Raw genomic sequence first — 7,500 nt, 5'->3', positions numbered from 1 at the left:
CTATCACCGAAAGATGGACATTCACAGTGACTACAGAGGGTGCACCAACAGGGTTACATATATAGACTGGGCCACAGCTGGTTGCACATTCCTTCCCACGTACACTGCTGAAAATCACAACGACAAGTGGAAGACTTGTAGCACGAGGTCACGACAGACTCCGACCTCTCTGTTGGTGAGGGCGCGCAAAAAATTCTGAGCAGTGATGGCAGTTGTGGAGCAGGGAAGGGGGCAAGTGAGGGACGTGGGGTCTGCTGCAACGGGATGAAGAATTAGCGCGCCACGCACCACCAACAAAACAACACAAAAAAGAACGCCCAACAACTGCAAGTAAGGAAGAATATTCACGCTGTCGTTTAAGCAGTACGCTTGTCGAACAGCCCCACCGCACTACCGTTTGACTGTGTGAAAATCTAAAGCACCAGCTGCAGATATAATACCACGATTCATTGATTTCTGTGCGTTTAACAATGTGCTCAATGCCCACTAACCCTTAATGGTTGTGTTTTGGCTCAATGTGGGTGGTACAATTGAGTTATGGGTGGATTTTGAATCATCGACAAAGACGGTTACTTGCACTGGACAATTGTAAGAGGGTGTAATCCGTGATCACTCATGCACGCCTCACCACACCCATACCACACACCACACATCCACAACATACACGACAAAAAGCTAGGGGCGGTGACGTGTAACTATCTGCATCATGATTTTATCATGCTCAATTACCTTTCGTCAGTTGTTGCATGCTCAGAAGCTCCTATGACAGCTATAAGTTATAGGTGTTATGGGAGTCAACGCAAGCCTTAAAAACTCCATGCGTCAGCTGACTATTTGAATAACGGCCAATTCCCTTAGGCTTCAAGTATCTTGGCACGTTTTCGGACTCCAAGTTCAGACACTCTTTCCGGTAGTCAGAAAATACGAAGACAAATCGTGTGCATACTGGGTACACGGACAGGCTAACAGTCCATATCAATAATTTATTTACCCTTCTGTAATCTGCCCATGGTCATATATTACTATCTCGGCTGAAAGGTAGTGACATTCACAACGTTGAATCAAACAAGAGGCTGCAACCAACCAGTTACATGAAAATAGAACAGTGGGCCAGCAGCTGTGTTGACATTCCGTTCCCCAACGGTACAGCATGCTTAAAACCCAAACACACATAAAGTGTGAAGAATTCTGTATACCGATGAGTCACTGACTCAAACCTACCGACGCCCTTGAATTGGTGGGAGGGGAGGCGCAAAAGAATTCTGTAGATAGTATAGTATGAGGGTATGGGAAGCAGGGTTAAGTGTTGGGCAGAGATCGAGGTGGTGGTGGCTGGTGCAACGGGGAATTTGCATATGAATAGCGCGCGCGCGCGCGCTCACACACACACACACACACACACACACACACACACACACACACACACACACACACACACACGTGTCTTTAATGTCAACCGTGAAATGAATATTCAGGTGGGTCGTTTACAGCAAAGCGGCCATTGTCGAACAAGCCTCACACCTCAGTTAAACCTTACGGTTGCAAGTCTTTAAAACTCTCCTTTGCAGATATAAAACCACAAGAGTTCATTGAATTTCTAAGGTGTTTAAAAGTGTAGCTCCACCCCCTCCGACCCCCCAACAACCCCCTTTCTGTTGTTGTTGTTTTTCACCTGCGCATCATGATGCATGCCAGGTGGTAGCAAATGGACTGATTATGAGTGACGTGCGACTGTTTTGGACATCTCTATCAGACACAAAGACCGGGGTTAGCATGTTGTACTGAGACCAGATTTCGGGTAGAGGGGTGATCCGTGTATTCTTCATTGCAGCCACCCCACCCATACCTCACACCTTACGCCATCCATATTATCTGTATACACGAGTCAAAAAAGCTAGTTGTTGCTGGCTGGTGACCATGAAATGTGAACACCTATCGCTGGCATCCATGGCAGGAAAGCGTAAAATGACATGCGCACAATTCCAGGCCAGGTGTTGTCAGTTAGTTGCATGCTGTCAGCAACTCGCCTGGCCGTATGAACGAAGCCTAGGTACGTGTTATATGGCATGCTTATGGCATGGAAATCAACGCAAAGAAGACCAAACTGATGACCAACAACTCCGATGGCGTCAGCAGCGATATATTAGAATAAACGGCGAAACACCAGGTCTAAAACTTCAAATATCTCTGAGCAATTGTTTCGGACGAAGGATCCAAGTCAGAAATACTCTCCAGGGTAGCTCAGACAACAGCGCTGACAAAACTGTGGCCCATTTGGAATGACAGCAACATCACGCTCAGCTCAGATCAGATTGATGCGCTCCATTGTCATTTCCATATTTCTATATGCGTGGGAAACATGGACCTTGACAGCTGAACCAGAGAATAAGATACAGGGCATAGAGATGAGATGCCTCCGGAGAACCCCTGACATCACACACACGGACCATATCACAAACGATAAAGTGCGTAGAAGAGTCAAGCAAGCTATTTGGTCACATGATGATCTGCTGACCACTGAAAAGAAAAGGAATAGCCACGTCTCGCGTTCATCAGGACTGGCCAAGACCTTTTCTGCAGGGAACAGTGCAGGGAGCATGAAGAAGAGGCAGGGAGAAGAAGAGATGGGAGGACAATATCTCAGAGTGAACATAAATGCAGGTCTTTCCCTGAGTGAGACAGTCAGGACAGGTAACAGCGAGGGATGGAGAAGGGTGGTTGTGGTGCCCCAACGGTCTTCGAGACCACGGGATAGATATCTAGATGGCCTAGGCCGTTGTCTCACAACACCAAAGTCGCCGAGTTCCATAGAAACTTATTGAACGCACTATATCACGATAACTCGATCGTTGTCAGATGAAAAACAGAACAATAGCGTTAGTTTCTGCCTAGTACGATGATTATTGCATACACTTTGTTAAATGACTGACGTTCAGACAGTGCCTGTCGTGGATCACCCCCTTTAAGGGGCTCAGTGGCGCTGCTGGCTTCAGTGTCACGTTGTGCGGCAGAGGTGGGTGTGTATCAGTGACAGGTTGACGTTTGTCACACGGTCGGTGTGTACGAGTCCAGGTCGCTCGGTCGATGAGGGAGAAGAGCGACTTTGGGGCCTGCTTGAGAAGAAGGGTACAGCCAGGGTCTTAAAGGGGGCGGTGGGGACCTGGGGGGTCATCGAATGTCCGCCACTGTCTTACGACGGTACTCCTTCTGTTTTAGTGTGTATGGTTTGTCTTTTTCTTTCTCACTGTCTTTAGCTGTCGGTCGGTCGGTCTCTCTCTCTCTCCCTCTGTGTGTGTGTGTGTGTGTGTGTGTGTGTGTGTGTGTGTGTGTGTTCTTCGTAGTTTTTATACTATATTCGTTGTTCTTTGTAGGCACATGTATGTTGCTCCCTAGATATTGCTTAACGATTTTGATTTCATTCAAATGTTTCTGATGAATTTATACCATAATATCCTTTGTCAGTTTCTTTGTTTCCTCCCTCGTCTCTTTTTCTTCTTCGTCTTCTTCTTCCCAGGGACTCGGGCACTTGACAGCTTTTTTGAATACATATATATTTTTTTTTCATTGTTGTTGTCGTGTATATGCATATCCTGACTCAGACGTCAGTGAACATTCTGAATCATACCTCATATACATCTGTGCGTGTAACTACTTTCAACAGCAGGTTATCGAAACATGCCTCACTTACGTGTGCATATAAACTTATGCGCACACATACGCACACCGGCGCAGGCTTGCACACACACACACACACACACTCTCTCTCTCTCTCTCTCTCACACACACACACACACACACTCACACACATAAATACACGCGCGCGGCAAACACACGTAAGTAAGTTTCAACAGAATAATGAGATGGGGATCTGATCGATTTTACTGGACAGAAATTCATAAAATATTCATGTCACGCTGAAAGCATTTTGTGATTGATGTCGGCCAGTGTAGTGACGAATTGTACGGACCCATTTGTTTACCAACTTACTTAGCCCACTTCCTGTGTGTGTGTGTGTGTGTGCGCGTGCGTGCGTGCGTCCGTGTGTGTGGTGCGTGCGTGCGTGCGTGCGTGCGTGCGTGCGTGTGTGATTCGCAGATATACCTTAACGTATTCCTTTATTAATGTTAGTTGATTTAGTAGATTGGTCGGAAGGCATGGAGGTAGCGTAATGGGTGCTTGATATCCAGGATAACTAATATTTCAGTGAAACAATTACAATGTCTGTGCTGTTAGTCGTTTGTATATCAGCACCATAAACAATCACCAACGCCAACGCGCACAGAGGAGTTAAAGGGCTTTTGTTTTTGTTTTTTGGGTGCTTTTTGTTTTGTTTCTTGATTGTAGACATAGGAACAATTTTCATGAACGTTATCTATCAAGCTTTCAGCTTATATCATACCATTGTTTGATTATTTGCATTATTTCCCGTGTGTGGGGTGGGTGGGGGTGGGGTGAAGAAAATTACAACTGATTTAGGCCGTTTCTAATTGGCCTACTCGATCATTTTCAGTAGCAACAATTTTCGAAACTTTGTAAAAAGAAGAACACAAAAACGAATATTGAAAATTTTCATCCAAGTCATTATTACCAATATTATGGTGTAATACCCGCAAGCATTCGCCTCTTGGTGGGTACCAGCTTATGATATTATGTTGGGGGTGGGGGGGGGGTCTTTCGGGTCAACGATTCTTTTTGGCTGCAGTAGATATGATGCCAGGAAAGATTAAAACTCCAAGTCCGTCGTTAAATATCTTCAAGTTTTTAATGTATCTTCAGTTTGAGAATATGTTACTAATATCTAATTCAGTACAGTATTTTTTGTGCAGACTACAGATTTTGCGTTATATTTCTTTTTTTTTTCTCTTCCAGCGCTTTAAGTAAGCTTAATTAACAGACAAGAGAATGTCTTTAGAATTGGTTATTAAATCGGTGATCATCCCAGAAAAAAAAAGCAAAAAAGCTGAGACCTAAATCGTTCATAGTATTTTTAACATAAATTCTGAATGGGGCACTGATTTATATGAACCAATATCAAATTCATGCATAACGTACAAAAATTGTTTATACGGCACATAACAGTTTACAAAAACATTATCGTAACTGAACTAGCTTTTACCGAAAGTTATCCACATTTTGCTCGGATGTTGCTCCGCGTTAATGGTCTATCATCTCCAGTAAGCCGGTGTCATTTTGTAAAAGAGCAGCTTTGCTCTACAAGCACGTTACTACTGTTGTGCGTGCGCACGCGTTATAGGCGTGGTGTTCTGCGTAAGTCAGTTACTGTGTGCACGCACATATGCTGAACATGCACGGTTTCTCACGTCGCTCTAAAGTATGGAAAATATAAACCTTCTACTTTTGGTTCTCGCATTCACACGCATGATCGCGGAAGAACGTGGCAAAAAGACAACAAAGAGAGACAGACAGAGAGAGTGAGTGAGACAGAAACAGCCGAGAGACAGACAGACCGACACACAATGAACGGTGTATGAACGGACGTGGGAAAGAACTTGGGAAGAGAGGCAACTGAGAGACCGAGAGGAAAATCGAGGGCATCCAAACAATAAGTGAGACCACTGGTTGGGGTGAAGGAAGATGCTAAGGGTGGACAAGAGAGGAAGGTTGGGAGAGAGGGTTGTGGGGGATTGGGGGTGTGGAGAGGGAGGAGCACTTGACACAAGACGACACGTCCTGCTGTCGGTCTATACTCCCGTCCTCAGCCTGGAAGGCTCAGCGCGGTCGCCGCCCTTGTGTCACACAAGGGCACACAACAGCTCTGACAGACACTGTTGCCACTTTCCTTTCGTCTGGCAGGGGTGTGGGGAGGGGGTGGTGGTGCCAAGTGGAGATCTGATAAGAATAACCCAGTGCGCTTGTGCAGGGGCTGTGCAAAGGCTGCTTGCACGGTCTCTCTCTCTCTCTCTCTCTCTCTCTCACGTCGACTTCTTAACATGATGTGCTTTAGTTGGTTTTATAAGTGAAACCCCATTATGAAAGCCTCAAGACGGCAAAAAGCCACCGTGCGGAGTTTTATGATGATGCGGATTGCGTGATAGCCTTTGTTAGAATCAGTATACGATTTTGGATTTACTTCTGTAGTGAGGTGGTGCCAGGGCGACTGAAAAAAAAGAAAAGAAAAAAAGACTGAAGTGTGTGTGTGTACCTCGGTGTGTGTGTGTGTGTGTGTGTGTGTGTGTACAGACAGAAAGAGAGAGAGAGAGAGAGGGGGGGGGGGGGGGATCTCAGTTGTGAGTCGCTGCGCTTTAATTTGACATTCACCGTCGGACTTAAGTTTAAAATATTTAAGTCCGTGTTTGGCATTGCTACGTGGGTGGACCTTGAATACGGATTACCATACTGTGAGTCACAGGGCGACTCAGTTTCAGTTCAGTAGCCAAACCCGCGTGCGTTTGTCTCTGCTCCCCCAATACTCAGTATTCATTTTGGGCATACGTCAGTTGCATGCAATTTCATGGGCTTCTTGTTGTTTGTGTTAAGTTTTTGTCGCGTTTCCTTCTCGCTATTCATTTCCGTTACTCCAGCCCGGCCCTCTCCTTCACTACTGGAGACAAAAATTGAATGGTGTCATCTTGCCCATTCAATTTTTGTCTCTTGCAGTGTACGTGTTTCTCCGTCTCGAGTCGAAGAATAAGACGACGGATACTAGTACTCAGTGGAATAAAACATTTTCACCCCACGATATACTTGCTCAGTTTCAGTTTCAGTTTCAGTAGCTCAAGGAGGCGTCACTGCGTTCGGACAAAACCATATACGCTACACCACATCTGCCAAGCAGATGCCTGACCAGCAGCGTAACCCAACGCGCTTAGTCAGGCCTTGAGAAAAAAACAAAAAAAACAACAACAACCAAAAAAACCAAAAAAAACCGGGGGAATAAATAATAGATAAGCTTACATAAATAAATAAATAAATAATAATTATAATATAGAAAAAGGTAGTAGTAATAATAATAATAATAAAATGATAATAATAAAAAAAATATACATACTTGCTCAACTGTTGTGTAATAGTATAAGCCCACATCTACAACTCAGGAACCAGCCAGCAACCTTATTACAAGGGCTATCATCGTCAGCCAAATCCACTTATAGATCTACCAACCTGAAAGTCGTCAGTAGTTGGTCCGTCAGTCGTCCGGCTGCACTTATCAGCGGTTCTTTCTTACGGCGGCAATCTGAATTCTGTATCATTCTTGCTACAAGACTCAAGGGAGGAGGTGTGTTGGCGAAAATGCTTTATTCAAGTACAGTATAGCCAGATGCCCTTACTGTCGGAAGGGGTTGACATGTGGTATTACCTATACCTGCTGTATGGGCGATACGAACTGAATTCAGTAAAACAATTAACCGGGCTATGGCGGCCTAGTCATTATTGCAGGACTGTATTATAAAGTGACACACGAACTGTGGAACTGATACTGAGACACAGTAAAATACGTGAATTAATATTGATTTAGTGATAAAACGGATACGGTACAAC

The 7,500-nt window shown here is 44.8% G+C and overlaps 1 protein-coding gene across 4 annotated transcripts in view; it reads left to right on the top strand.

The window, feature by feature from the left end:
• The window catches only part of LOC143287681 (chloride channel protein 2-like), an 81,653-nt gene that overhangs the window by 4,260 nt on the left and 69,893 nt on the right, over window positions 1–7,500 (top strand). For 3 of the 4 annotated variants that reach the window (XM_076595865.1, XM_076595864.1, XM_076595861.1), the window contains exon 1: window positions 3,121–3,198. The exons of the other annotated variant lie outside the window; for it this stretch is intronic. The gene's annotated coding sequence lies outside the window, so the exon portion shown is untranslated. Of the gene's footprint in view, window positions 1–3,120; window positions 3,199–7,500 lie in introns of those variants that run through there. 4 annotated transcript variants of the gene reach the window in all.

The sequence above is a fragment of the Babylonia areolata genome, chromosome 11 (assembly GCF_041734735.1).
Source record: "Babylonia areolata isolate BAREFJ2019XMU chromosome 11, ASM4173473v1, whole genome shotgun sequence".
Taxonomy (NCBI): Eukaryota; Metazoa; Mollusca; class Gastropoda; order Neogastropoda; family Buccinidae; genus Babylonia; species Babylonia areolata.
Note: the sequence above shows the minus strand (reverse complement) of the source record. Positions and strands in the feature narration are given on the sequence as shown.